Below are 14,584 nucleotides of genomic sequence, written 5' to 3' on the forward strand. Positions count from 1 at the left end.
AAAAGCGTGCCGCTTGAATCATCCATAAACTCGTTACATGAAGAAACCCGAATAACACCGATTTCCATTGATACCGCGAATTTTCAACTCAATATAATAATTTGGTTTGATAATGCGGCGCCGGATCGTTCATAAACAATTTTATTTTATCAAATGTCGTCCTGAAAATTATTTATTTCGCAAGCACGGCAGCAGTTCCGGGAATTATGGGTTTTCCTGTATTAAATAATTTGGCGTCTCCAGTATTGTCCAACCTTGTTAATAAAAAAGATTCTAACTATAACTTTAGGTATTCAAATACTCTTCAGGTACCACAAGTCAGAATTTCAAATTTTGGTAAGAACTCTTTCAGGTATGCTGCACCTGTTCTATGGAATCCCCTTCCTGAAAGCTACAGAAATGCTGTAAATTTCATTCAGTTTAAAAATCAGATCTCTTTTTGGAATGGAAATGATTGTAAATGTTCTTTGTGCAAAACTTGAATCTTTCTACAGTCGCATTTTTTATACCCATAGAACAGGTTAGCAGCATACTTGATGATGTACATGTTTTCCTGTGTGACATTATGTATTTAATTTTGCTCTGTATTTTTTAGTTTTGCTTGCATGCAGTTGTATTTATTTTTCCCGCAGTTGTGCTATCTTGCTTTTCATCATGCAGTAGTATTATTTTCTAATTTTTGCCTTGTCTTTCAGTTATGTCTTGCATGCAGTTGTATTTGCTTAGTTTTTCCTGCAGTTATGCTTTCTTGAATTTTCTTGCTATCATGTAGTAGTTGCCGTTCAGTTCACCTCATGTCTAATCCTGAGATGATGACTTCCTTTAGCTTTCTTTTAAATTATGCATTTTTGTGCTTGTTTTGATGGCTTCACTTTTTTACATTTATTTTCTAATGGCAGTTTTTAGGTCACCGACCTAGAACAGCAGCTATTACATGGTTTTTAAATCTATTACATGGTCTTAAATGTACTATATCACATGGTTGTTAAATCTAAAATCTATCAGTAACACATTCAAAATGCTGCCGTGTCATTTCTATGTTTCTTTCATGTGCTAATGTGTATGGTTTGTTTTATATACTAGACCTCCCTGATTGTGCAATGTCATTATAATGTTCTGTCTTTGTGCTAGATATAATATTTAGGTTAATTTGCAACAACAATAATTTTAATGTTCATGTGTTGTTTTTTTCGGCGACGCCGTCTAAATTCGTTTTCGTTACCTATGCCACGTGACTTCAGTTTGCAAATCAAACTACTTGATTAAGCATTATAGATAATTTATCAAAATGGATGATTTATGCAACACTCTGCCTGATTGGACGAGAGTGTCAATTTCTTTCACTCTGTTGATTGTGCTACGCTGAGTGAAATGTAGACAAAGCGTTTATCCTAAACGACGCTGTTCACAGTTTTAAAGCTAACTTTGGCTTAGTATATTAAGCAAGAATATTGATATATCTCAAAATGATAAGTAAGTTTAATAAATATGATAAAAACCTGTTCAAATACCAACATATATCAAATTAAAAAAAAAAAAAGAGCTGAATACGGTCTGCGTATCACATGAATAAGGGTGTGATAAGAGTCTTTTATGTAGAGAAGTGCTTTTTAAAAGATTTTTTCTTGTTACAGTTGTCGTCTGTATATGAAAAGGTTTCTTGCTTTTGTGACTTATTTAGATTGCATATTAAAATGAGTACTTGTTTGCTTTGATATATTTGTTATAAATTATTTAACTGATTTATTATATATGAATATTTTTCTTTAGTATGGTATGCAAATATTGAACTCAGTTGAAATCTGTTTCATTATATATATGCTATATAATGACTGAATCTCATTACACTGAAATGAAGGTACGCTGCATACAGTGATATGACTACGGTCAAACTTTGCTTATTATGAAAAAGAATTATTGAAATAATTACAATTGTATGTTTTGCTTGACCTTCACTTTTTATAGGTGTGACGTCAGTGTCCAAAGATTTATGAATAGCGAATATGCATTTGTTAAAGCGGGATCAGTTGGCCTATTTTAGGAATAAATAAAAATAATAAATAAAAAAATCCTTTAATTGATTTTCTCTCATGTATTCTAATCAAACTTGATTTGTAGCATCTTTATTAGGCCCGCAGCCAACTTTGTTCAGCTGGGACATTTGACCCCTTTTAGGGGCTGCTAGAGCTAAAACTAGAAATGCCTTTATACAGCGTCTCATGGACAGCTTGGTGGATCTTTGTCATACTTGGTCTGGAGCATCATTATAAGGTCCTCTTCCAAATTTATTTATATAGGAACTTGGGCCCTATTAGGGACCACTATAGCTAAAAGTAGATATGCCTTTCTTCGCATTAACCACTAAAATGTAATGGATTTTTATCAAACTCGATGTGTAACAATATCGTAATGTCTCCTGCTGTTTTGTTACAAATGGGGATAGGGACCAATTTAGCTAAAAATATAAACACGTTTAATGACCTCTTCTCATGAACCTCTTCATGAATCTTCATCAAACTATGCTGTAATTATTCGTCTAAGGATAAACGAAACAAAATTGCAACCCTACGAAACCTTTGCGAAAAATTAAAAGTGAACCATTTAAATTGTTAAAGTGCGGTGTTTAGTTTTGCAATTTGAAAAATGTTAGATGAAAGATGAATGTTAGATGAAACAATCATAAACTTCTTTCCTTATTACAATTCGCCGACCATCATTTTTAAAGATATTTCTTGTTTAATCATGTCCTTCTTTTACAGCTTGTTTTACTTTTGTTTCTTATAAAGTTGTTAACATATAGCCGGTTCAAAAGCACCTAGAGTGCTTATGTTGTATTGTTACTTGTTTTGCCGACTCAAAATAAAATTTATCTTATCTTGTTGCTATGTCTTCTGCAAAGGCATTGAGTACGTACGTTTTTGGTTCTTAAGGTTTGCTTTTTATATATTTATACAGGAACATTTTTGTGTTTTACATGCCATGCCCTTTTGTTTCCATTACGTGTGTTAGAGATGCACCTGTCAGGGATTACTTTTATTTACACTGTCCCGTGTCTTTGGAACATGGTGGGGGTAAGAGTAAGGTTGGGTGCGCACCAAAAACCGGTTTAAGCTCCCCAGTGGTGTTTTTGCCACTGACCGTTCCAAGGCGGTGCCCCACTGTGTTCCTTTATTTGTTCGTTTTGTCATCGTGTGTTTGCTTTGTATGCGAGTGTGTGTGTGTGTGCGCGCGCGCGCGTGTGTGTGTTTGTAGTGTGCACGTCTGCGTGCTGTGGGTTTCGTTTTGGGGAGGCTGCGTTTTTTTGGAACATAACATTCCCTGTTTGATATTTTTCCTTGTTTCTTTTTTAATATAGATTTCCGATAACTGTTTGTTTTAGGAATTGTTTGTGTAACTTTCTACAATTCTTTTGCGATAATACGATAATATTTCTATTACATATGTCTATCATTGAACTTCTGTATTATCTATAAGCAAATGTGTTATGTTTTATGCTGAGTAAAGAAATCGTATTTTCATACATAGTACGATATTCCATCACCATAACCGATTTGCCACTGACCGTTCCAAGGCGGTGCCCCACTGTGTTAATTTGTTCGTTTTGTCCTTGTGTGTTTACTTTGTGTGTGAGTGTGTGTTGGTCGTGTGTCCCTCCACGTGCTGGGTTTGGGGAGGCTGCGCCTTTATAACGTGACTTTCCCTGTTGGATATTCATCGTTGTTTGTTTTTTTTTTTTTTTGACTGGCACTGTATCTCCATTAACTTTTTACGAACAAAAATACATAAATCAGACAAAGGGGCAAGTAGCTAGATGTTATCGTTTGAAGGATTGTAAAACATAAACACATTTTTTTGTCCCCTTGTACGTCAGAAAGTAATCAGAAAGTAATAAAATCTGTAGAAAGATCCTTTGGAAGCAAAGAATGCAACCAAGAATAATAATAGCAGACTCGGTTTGATTGAGTCTGTTTATGAGAGGTAATGAAATGTGCAACACCTCTCATGCCCCCTAGCACCGGCTTAAGCGGAACTCTATTACATATGTTGAATGGACTCCATGATCCCAAAGGACTAGAAAATATAACAACATTTAGAGACAAAACATACGTTCTCATCGAAGCTGCAACAGACTGAAGAACACGTCCGCGCATTCATTCTACCGGTGTAAAGGAGGACCATGCTTTTCTCTCTTTTTTTCTGGTACACGGATACTCGCAAGGTGACTACTACCTCCTGTTAAAGTTTAGCCACTTCCAAAAATAATTCAGTGTTATTTCATTTATATCTTGGAGTGCATATCACAACTTATTCGTTTTGTATGAACCTGATCAAAGTCAGAGGATCTTAACCATTACTGACTTCTTGGAGATATATGATAATGCTGATAAATCAGTGTTTATATATTTCACAGTCAATGTCACTACTGATTTCACGTTACAATTTTGTATCGTTTGCAGTGTTCGAATAAGTAAAACTCACAAGAACCTGCTATTGTCGAGTATTAAAGACGTTCACTATCCGCTGTTAAACGTAGTCCCTAACGCCATACGCATGTTGTTCATTCAAGAGTATCTTGAAGGGAACAGTATCAAATATCTTCGAAACATCTAACTATATCAGTCCAAATTACCTTCCGCTTCGAGTCTGTCTTTTTCAATAACCTTCAATAATTGGGTAACAGAAGACCCTTTTGACGTAAATCCATGTTGCTGTTTGGTAAAATGGTGCATACAGATCTGTCTCAGGAATAACTGCAAGCTGGCATACTTCTACTTCTGCTTCTACAGAATACTCTGCATGTTCAACACTGATTATATGGCAGATGCACAAGTCCAAAAAAACAAGGACGAATATCAAACAGGGAATGCCATGTTCCAAAAACGCAGCCTCACCAAAACGAAACCCACAGCACGCAGACGTGCACACCACACACACACACACACACACACACACACAAAGCAAACACACAAGGACAAAACGAAAAGGAAAACAGTGGGGCGCAGCCTTGGAACGGTGAATGGCAAAAACACCACTGGGGAGCTTAAACCGGTTTATTTTGCGCACCCAACCTTACTCTTACCCCCGTAAAAAAAAACAAAGAAAATATCAAACAGGGAATGCCATGTTCCAAAAACGCAGCCTCCCCAAAACGAAACCCACAGCACGCAGACGTGCACACTACAAACACACACACACACACACGCGCGCACTCGCATACAAAGCAAACACACGAGGACAAAACGAACAAATAAAGGAACACAGTGGGGCACCGCCTTGGAACGGTCAGTGGCAAAAACACCACTAGGGAGCTTAAACCGGTTTAAAACACAAAAATGCTCATGTATAAATATATAAAAAGCAAGCCTTAAGAACCAAAAACATATGTACTCAGTGCCTTTGCAGAAGACAGCATCAAGAGAAAAACCCTTAAGGGCCCGACGAAACAGGCCATAAGACAGAAATCAAAACAGTTCAGTCTGGGAGGGATTTAAAAACTGCTTATCACAGAGTCCTCCCACTCTTCCGCCAGACGCAATCAAAGAGGGAAGCGTAGTGTCCAACTGTAAACGGGTTGAACACTGAATATGCGGTGTGTCTCAAAACAGTTAGGTCGTAACCTCTTTTAATAAAACGTTTTATAATTTTATCATGTAAAAACAGCCAGTTTTTAATGGTAGTACACATTTATACTGTGTTTTATCTATATACGTATACAGTGTGTACTATTCAATGCATAATACATAAACTTGTTAATTTTATATTTACATAACCTATATGAATTCATTTTTCATGTTTTTAATAAGAAATTTTGATCTAATACATGCATAACATGCATAAATTCTTGTTTTGCAAATATACATCAGATACATTTCACGTGTTAAATATTTTAACATGATATTAAAACAACATTCCATACTTTTAATAAATGATCTGAAATTATCGATCCATCATATATGATACAAGCACTATCTAGAACTATGTTAAGTATAAAAGGTATTTGTACACTGATTTTGGCAGAAAATACTGCTGTTTAGAATAAGGACAGATATTATGAAACTCCCTGTATTTCATTTTATCGAAAATGTGTAAATGTTGGATATTAAAGCTCGTCTAATCTGATCATGTGTTACAACGCATGTAGCAGACTCCAAAATAGTTACTGGCGACAAAAAAAAAGAGAAGTGAACGGAGAAATATTTTGCGAGAGTATAGTCATTTGTCCGACCTTAAATAGGTAAACGGCTGAATTGCAGACCTTTTGATTTGAGAGAATGACAGGTGGGGGATTTCCCGTCAGAATACTTCTGAGATACCGAAATGACGGCATATGATGTTATGACATTGGGGCAATTCAAAACTTTTTTGACAACCTTAAACAATTAACTTTCAATTTCCTACCCTTTGTGGGATGAACGAAGTTACAGATGTGTTCCTAACTAATTTTGCTATAACGGTGCATTCTTCATTAGTAAAATTGTTTATGTCTGCCTAATATAGCCTTCATAGATAAGTGTAACATCATAAAATATTGTGTCATTCAAATCAATAAATAAAGCGGCACTGGAATCCATCTGGAGACAGTCTCCGAGAGGCAGGTGCATTGTTTTCTCATTTGGTGTTAAAATTGCTTCACGGAGCCGGTTCAGAACGTCCCGACAATTAATAAGTGGAACGGTGTCCAAGGAGCTCATAGATTAAATATATATAGAATTTCATAAAAATTCAGGAATGTAGACAGATGGTAAAATCTACGATTCTTGTATGTTGATTGACAATACATGTACATCAAATAGCACCGGTGTTTCAGATTCATTTAGAAAATGGCTCATCTTTCCAAAGGAGTAAAGTTGAATATTCGATTTATTTAAAGCGATAAAAACCAAACATATTTGATCGGCCTAATACCGTATCAAAAATAAACGGTTAGGTTAGATATCCTGGATGCTCAAAACATCCCAAACACAGCCAGATAGCATGCACAGCAACAAAAGAAAGTGTAGTGGAAAGATATAGCAGACAGGTTGCTTAAACTCCAACAACAAGCACGTTTTAATTATATTAAAAAAATGCAACAATATGTAAGAAGTAGATAAATGGTTGGAGGTGTAGGGGAAGTGGAAAAAAAGCAAGACGAATATTTAACATGGAATGTCACACCTAAAAAGCGCAGTCTCCCCTACACCGGAAACTACATCAGCACAGACAAGACAAACACGCACGCATGCGCACACTCAACAACAAACAAAAAAACAACACAGGGACGGCCGATGGCTAAAAATATGGACGGCACCTAGCCTCACTCGTGATAAAAGAAGAGAGGGCATAAATGCAAGGGGGTGATGGGAGAGTGTGAGTGGTTGACAGCAACAAGAAAATATACGTATCACAAAATACGAAACGGACAAAAAAAAACAAGTTGAAAATAGAGGCACCGTCTTGGAACTGTCAGTAACCTATATAAAGGAATATGGGGTTTTATCACGTTTAGGACAAGCCAGCCTCGCACTTACCTTATTTTTAACAAGTTAGACATGACAGTGAAAATGAAATATCTCCCCGCTGAGAAAGGCTCTAATATTAGTGACAAGATTAAATAAAGTAAAAATTATAAACAGTATCGATCTAAGGTAATATTACTCCAATGTACCCAACAACTTGTTTGACTCGGTTTGACTGAGTCTGTTCATGAGCCGTAATGGAAAATGCAACACTGCCCACGCCCCCTAGCACCGGCTTAAGCAGTATTCAATCTTCAAATATAAATGAGTTGAAATCAATAATCCCGAAGGACCAGAAAATATAACAACACTGAGATGAAGTCTGGGCGACGTTTTATGGTCGCCACACAGCACTTAAGCCTTTCAATGACCCGTAACTGTTACAATAAGGTGAACCTAAAATATCAAAAGTCTCCTACTAGTAATTAGCAAATCTTTGTTGACTGTAGTACACGTACATGTGTTGGATTGTTGTGAATTATGTTACTGTATACTCAGTTGTCAGGTCCGTTTAGTTGAAATAGATCATCGGTCAATTATTTCCATAACATCGTGTGAATTTAATATCGTGTTTGTGACGTCATTAATGACAATTCAATAATAGATGTTATGGCGTTAAAAATGCATTTATGTCGATAATTTTGTATTGTACCAAGCCAAATGCACATGTGTATATCACTTAATAAGTTAAAATGAATATGCAACAAAATAAAAATAAGGTTAGCCTCGAGAAATATTGCTGCACTCTTTCATGGATAAATATGGCGCATTTAAAGTTGTGCACTATCTCCTGTGCAGAACTCGAGCATATTTGCCGATACAAGTCTGATATTAATGTACATAAAGGGTATATTATCCTATGTTAGAATAAGGGCGTCTTCGAGCTCTGGAAGAGTGTAAATGCTTAAGTATCCTATGCTAAAATAGAGAGTGTATAAAGCTGACAAAAAAATTATCTAATCCCGAAAGATGATACCTCTTGTCACACAACTGTCAGCACCAAATTGCACTCATTTTGCAAACTTGCATACCCCACACGTTTAAGTGTACTGCAGTCAACAGAGTAATTGTAATTATTTTGCTATTATTTTCTTTGTTATATAGAAGCTCGACTGCGTTCTATGCTTCAAAATATGTTACAGAATTTTTAATTATCGTACAGTAATCTTTAAGTAGTGGACGTGAAAAATCGCTCAAACTTCTTGTCTTTATATATAGGGATCTAGGAATCCATTGAATGTTTCTGAATAACAGAGTTTTGCTTAAGCCGGTGCTAGTGGGGTGTCGTAAGGGTCGTACCTGTCATAAACGGAACTAATTAAACCAAATCTGATATTAGTTAGTTTGCTTGGTTATGTTCTATGTTTCCAAATGATCTTACAGGTTTTATAAAATATATCTGTGTTGTAGCAACATCATACGCTCTTAATGTTTCACTGCTAGATAACTCTTTGGTGGACCTATATTAGTCCCGTATCAGTATTCATAAAGTTCATAAAGTCTTTTAATTTTGTTTTCACTGACACAAACAATATAGTATGAGCAGTTTGGCTTCCGGTTAACAATGGGCTATTCCACCCCGCCCCCGTGGAAGCAGTTTTTTTAAAAAAGAAAATTACCCCCCTCCCGGAAACATTTGACCCCCTTCTTCCCTTCCACTCCCCTGTGACCTAAAAACACCCTCTCCCCTTCCTAACAAATACCCCTCTCCCCATCGGGTCCCTCCAAATACCCCCTTCTCTCCCATTTATCTGTAAAATACCCCACCCCCACCCCACTTCCCCGCTCTTAACAAATGCTTCCACACTACACAAACAAAATACACGCCTCCTCATTCCCTGTTCATGTAGTTCATGTAGAGTAGAAGCCAGAACATCCTTAGATGTTAAAGGTGGATAATCAGATTTTGGCCATGTAACGGATTTGTTCGAAACTTAAGCATCTGATCATTTACACTTATTTATGTTCACTTAACACCTAATACAAATTAGATTTTCACTGGAGGTATTTTTAAAATTTCATTTTCCTATACTGGTTGCCCAACCAAGATAGAGTTATTTTATCATAAGTATAAATTTGATAAACATACTTTGCCTAAGGAAATGTATAAATATTAGACAACTTGTAATATATTTGTAAAATATTTGCATTAAAAATTATGTATTTAGATGGAATTCATTAGAAACGCAAGTTTGAAAAAAATATTATTACCTCCCTTTGCCTATCTTGGTTGCGCAACCAAGATAGATTGGAAATAAATGAATTCAGAAGCTACACACAGCTTTAAAACTTGCATTTTGGTTCAGATTGTTCAATAGGTGATATGTCTATCAAATGCAAATGTAAAACTAGACATTGTATCGGAATAAAAAGAAATACCCAGCTTTTTATATACTTTTATATTAAAGGGGAGTAATTACAAAATTTTATAAAAATGATAAAATATACATTTCAAATAGGAATCTAACTCTATGTAATCGGTCTTTTTCTTCCTTAAATAATTCTCTACCAGAATATACAAAAAGTAAAATATGTCATTAAATGTTGTTTAAATGTGATTGACCACCTTTAAGCTTCTTAGGCCCAATTGAATTTGTTTTCCCAACTTGGTACTTTTAAAATTATCATTATTATGGTTATCATGAGTTTTCTTTCATTAATTCTATTCCAATTGTCATAATATTGGTATGTACATTCTGAACATATATTATATTACTACTATTTACAGTTAAAATTCCTTATATAATTTATTCTTAAAAAAAGATAAAAAAAAAATATAGTTTTTTAGCACAGTCTGTACACTATATACTTGTGTATGTACTATTAATTGCTAGTTGGGGCATGGAATCCATTGCTTGAATTAGACTGGCATTGCATTTATAATGGTAAAAAACAAGTTTTAAAAAAAGAACATAATTCACTTTCACAGTCATCATAATCTAGATTTTGCAGGTAGAGACCATAGCACCTATGCTTGGGTTTAGACTGGCCTTGCATTTAAAAATATCAATCTATAAAAATTCTAAAAAGGACCATTGTTCCCTAGCACAGTCTTATCACCCTTAATGTCTATATACAGAACTTTTACTGAAAGGGGCTATAGCACTTAGCTATGAATTTTGACCGCCCTGACCAGTGCTTATTCAGCCTTGATTTGAAACTGTTGAGAGTTGGAGCTTCAATTGTACTGGAGGGGAGTGTATTCCATGTGTCAATTACCCTATGACTGAAAGTATTTTTTCTTGTGTTAGAATCGGCTCTAGGCTTGAATAATTTCTGTGTGTTCCCCCTTGTGATAGTATTAGTTCTAACAGTTAGCAAGTTTGTGGAAGTTTTATCAAGTTCATTTCTATGTTTGTATGCTTCAATGACATCTGCTCTAGTTCTCCTATACTCTAGAGTTGGCATCCCTAGTTGGGTTAACCTGTCGCTGTATTCTAGTCCTTGTAATTCATGAAGCATCCTTATGGCTCTCCTATATTTTCTATGACGATTGCGTCATTCTTGTATTTTTGGGTCCATATGACAGATGCATACTCAAAATGTGGACGCACTATAGTCTATAGTGACTTGTATAACTGTAAAAACATTTCTTTATTCATGTACGTAAAGTTTTTAATTATTAGTCCAAGATTTCTATTTGCAATATTAACGTTTTGACGTCGTTGTTATGACGTCATGTTCCACATGACGTCATCAACGTTATTGCTTGTAAACATTATACCCCTTATGAAGGCATTGAAAGCCGAAACTAGTTGGAAATAAATTAAAAACCAGTTTGAAGTTGTTCTTCCATTTTCAATTGTATTATATCTTATACTGGAAGAACATAGCATCTACATAGATCCTTCATTCACAATGGATTATACAGTGGAAAATAATGTGAAACAGATTGAAAAACTTGCTGACTTTCAAATGAGAAAAGCGATGCACATTCGGTTTCTGGAGAACTGTTTAAGTGAAGGAGTATCCCCTAAAGGACTTCAGCTAAAGCTTCAAGTTCAAGTTGGTGATAACAGCCGTTTACAAAATGTGGTCAACAGAATTCTGCAGAAAACATCCTTGGATATAACAAGGTTAGTGTGTGAAGAGCATCGCAAGCAGCTTAGTGATTCTAAACCAAACATGATAACTCTAGAATCAAATCTTAAAGAATTATTAGAAGATGACTTATTTTTACAAAGATCTCAATATGTGTTTGAAAAAACTGAAACAAAAAAGAACATGATAATTGAGAAGCAAAATAAGAAATTAAAAAGTCTCATACAGTCAAGAGATTCACAAATTAATTGTACTGAACAAAACGCAGCAGGGAAAATCACCAACAATGTTGGAAAATCATTGGATAAGAACAAAGGCACAGCAATACCTGATAACAAGAAAAAGAAACCATCTAAAGCTAAAAATAGCAAGCAACAGGAAAGTAAAAACAGGCTGTCTGTTCATTCAAGTGGAACTAAACAACAGCAAAAGAGAGACTCTGCAACTGAAACAAACAATCACAAACAGAAAACAAACAATGTAAAAGATAGCTCAAAACAACAACAGACAACCAGAATTGATAACAATTCAACGCAACAGTCAAAAAACTTGTCAGCCCCAGGCAGCGCTCCGAGACAAACATACGCGAATGCCGCACGGAGGGGATTAAACAACAACAACAACAGCAAACAAAAGGAAACACTCCAAACAGCCATAACAGAAATGTTAAAACTTCTGCAAAAACTAAAAGAAACAGAAGATTCGAAAGAATCCAGAACAGAAGGCAATGGAGAAAGCAAAAGAAGATTCGGAAGGAAATTCAACATGGAAAAGAGACGGTTTTGAATCTGTCTAGCCGGACATTAACAAATACAGAATACCAACTTCTAGGAAAAGGTTTGAAATTTTGTTTAAAACCGAAACCACATGTTGAAACTGAACTTAAAAAAACAAATTTTGGAATTTAGTAGAAGACTCAGACTTGAAGAATTTTTTGCTCCTACACCTGATGATGGTGAAGATAGTGTTGATTCCACATTCTCTGAAAAGAATTACCCCAAAAAGAGGACATATAAAGAATCAACATTTACCCCGCTAGCAGGACGTGATACATCATTAGATTTTTACATTGATGCGATTACACATGAACTGTTAAAAACTAATAAAAGGTATTATTTTCATTCAAATATTTCGCAAGATGAACAAACTGCACTGAAGTCATTAGCACAGGATGATAACATTGTTATCAAAAAAGCAGATAAAAGCTCTACTATTGTTATAATGAACCGAAGTGACTATAGTGCCGAGGTCCACAGACAATTAAATAATGAATTGTACTATAAAAAGCTAGATTATAATCCAGAGCAAAACTTGCAACAAGAAATTCTTAATACTTTGAATTCTATAGATTGTAATGTTGAAGAACTATTAAGAGTGCCATACAATGTAAGAACTCCACAATTTTATGTTCTTCCCAAAATTCACAAAGAACATAATAATGAATTAGGTTCTCCGGGCAGACCTATTGTATCAGGTTGTAACTCAATAACTGAAAATATTTCTGCATATCTTGATGAAATTTTAAAACCTCACATGGAAAATTTACCTTCTTACATTAGGGACTCTGCAGACTTTATTACTAAACTCAAAGCAGTCCCGAAGTTAAAGCACAATGCTTTTTTAGTAACTCTTGATGTAAGTTCACTTTACAGCAATATTCCTCATGCAGATGGTATTGATGCTTGTAAATTTTTCTTGCAACAGAATGGTAATACCAAAAGCAAGCTTTCTATTGAATCTATTTGTGACTTGATAAATTTGGTTTTAACAAAAAATCATTTTCAGTTTGATGGAGAAAACTTTCTGCAAATTCATGGTACTACTATGGGTACGAAAATGGCTCCAAGTTATGCTTCAGTTTTTATGGGCAAGCTTGAATCAGATTTTTTACAAACTTGTCAATATAAACATCTCATATGGTTTAGATTTTTGGATGATATTTTCTTTATCTGGGAGCACAGTTTTGATAAGCTTCAGTCGTTCATAGAAAATTTAAATAGTTATCATCCGAGCATAAAGTTTACCAGTAGCATCTCTAGGGAAACAGTAACCTTTTTGGATGTTGAGATATATAAGAATGATGGCGGTATTATTTGTACAAAAGTTCACGAAAAACAAACTAATAGCCACCAGAATGTAGAATTTTCTTCTTCTCATCCTATGTCTTGTAAAAGGAGTATTCCTCTAAGTCAGACAAAGCGTTACAGACGTCTTACCTCAGATGATAATTCTTTTGTACAGGAACTGGAGAAATTAAAAACTTTTTTTATCAAAAGAAATTATCCCATGTCGATAATTGATAAGTGTTTTGATAAAATAAAGTCAATGTCTATGGATGATGCACTAATTAGTAGTAAAACAGATGGCACTTCTAATAACATAATTCCTTTTGTATGTACATACAATCCATCTCTACCTAACATTGGGGAGGTTTTGAATAAGTACTGGAATTTATTACAACTTTCTAATAGGCAGTGTGCTCAGTACCTTTCTAAATTCAAGCCTATTGTTGCTTACAAGAGACCTACTAGTTTAAATGATATTCTGGTTCATTCTTCTTTTACAAGACCAAGTAGGTATGGTCAAATTTCTAAATGTAATAGAGCTCGCTGCTCACATTGTTCAACTATAAATGAATCTAAATTGTTTACATCTTCTGCAACTTTGAAAAACTACAGTATTAGAAAGAGTCTTTCATGTAGTTCCAAAAATGTAATTTATGTTATCACATGTAAAAGGTGTAATTTTCAGTATGTTGGACAGACCAACCAGATGTGCTCTAAACGCATGAATAGTCATCGTTTTGATATAAACCATTATCCCGAATCTTTGACTAATGTTTCTGAACATTTTAATTCCAACCTTCACACAATTGATGACTTTTCATTCATGCCCATAGAACACATAAATGGTGATTGGAAACGTCTTCTGAGGGAGACTTATTGGATGCATGAGTTAGACACAGTTTATCCAAATGGAATGAACTCAAAATATTTATACTAATAATTAATTTAAGATTTTTAATCTTTATGTTTTACATTTCT

This window comes from Mercenaria mercenaria, chromosome 1, assembly GCF_021730395.1.
Source record: "Mercenaria mercenaria strain notata chromosome 1, MADL_Memer_1, whole genome shotgun sequence".
In the NCBI taxonomy this organism is placed as follows: Eukaryota; Metazoa; Mollusca; class Bivalvia; order Venerida; family Veneridae; genus Mercenaria; species Mercenaria mercenaria.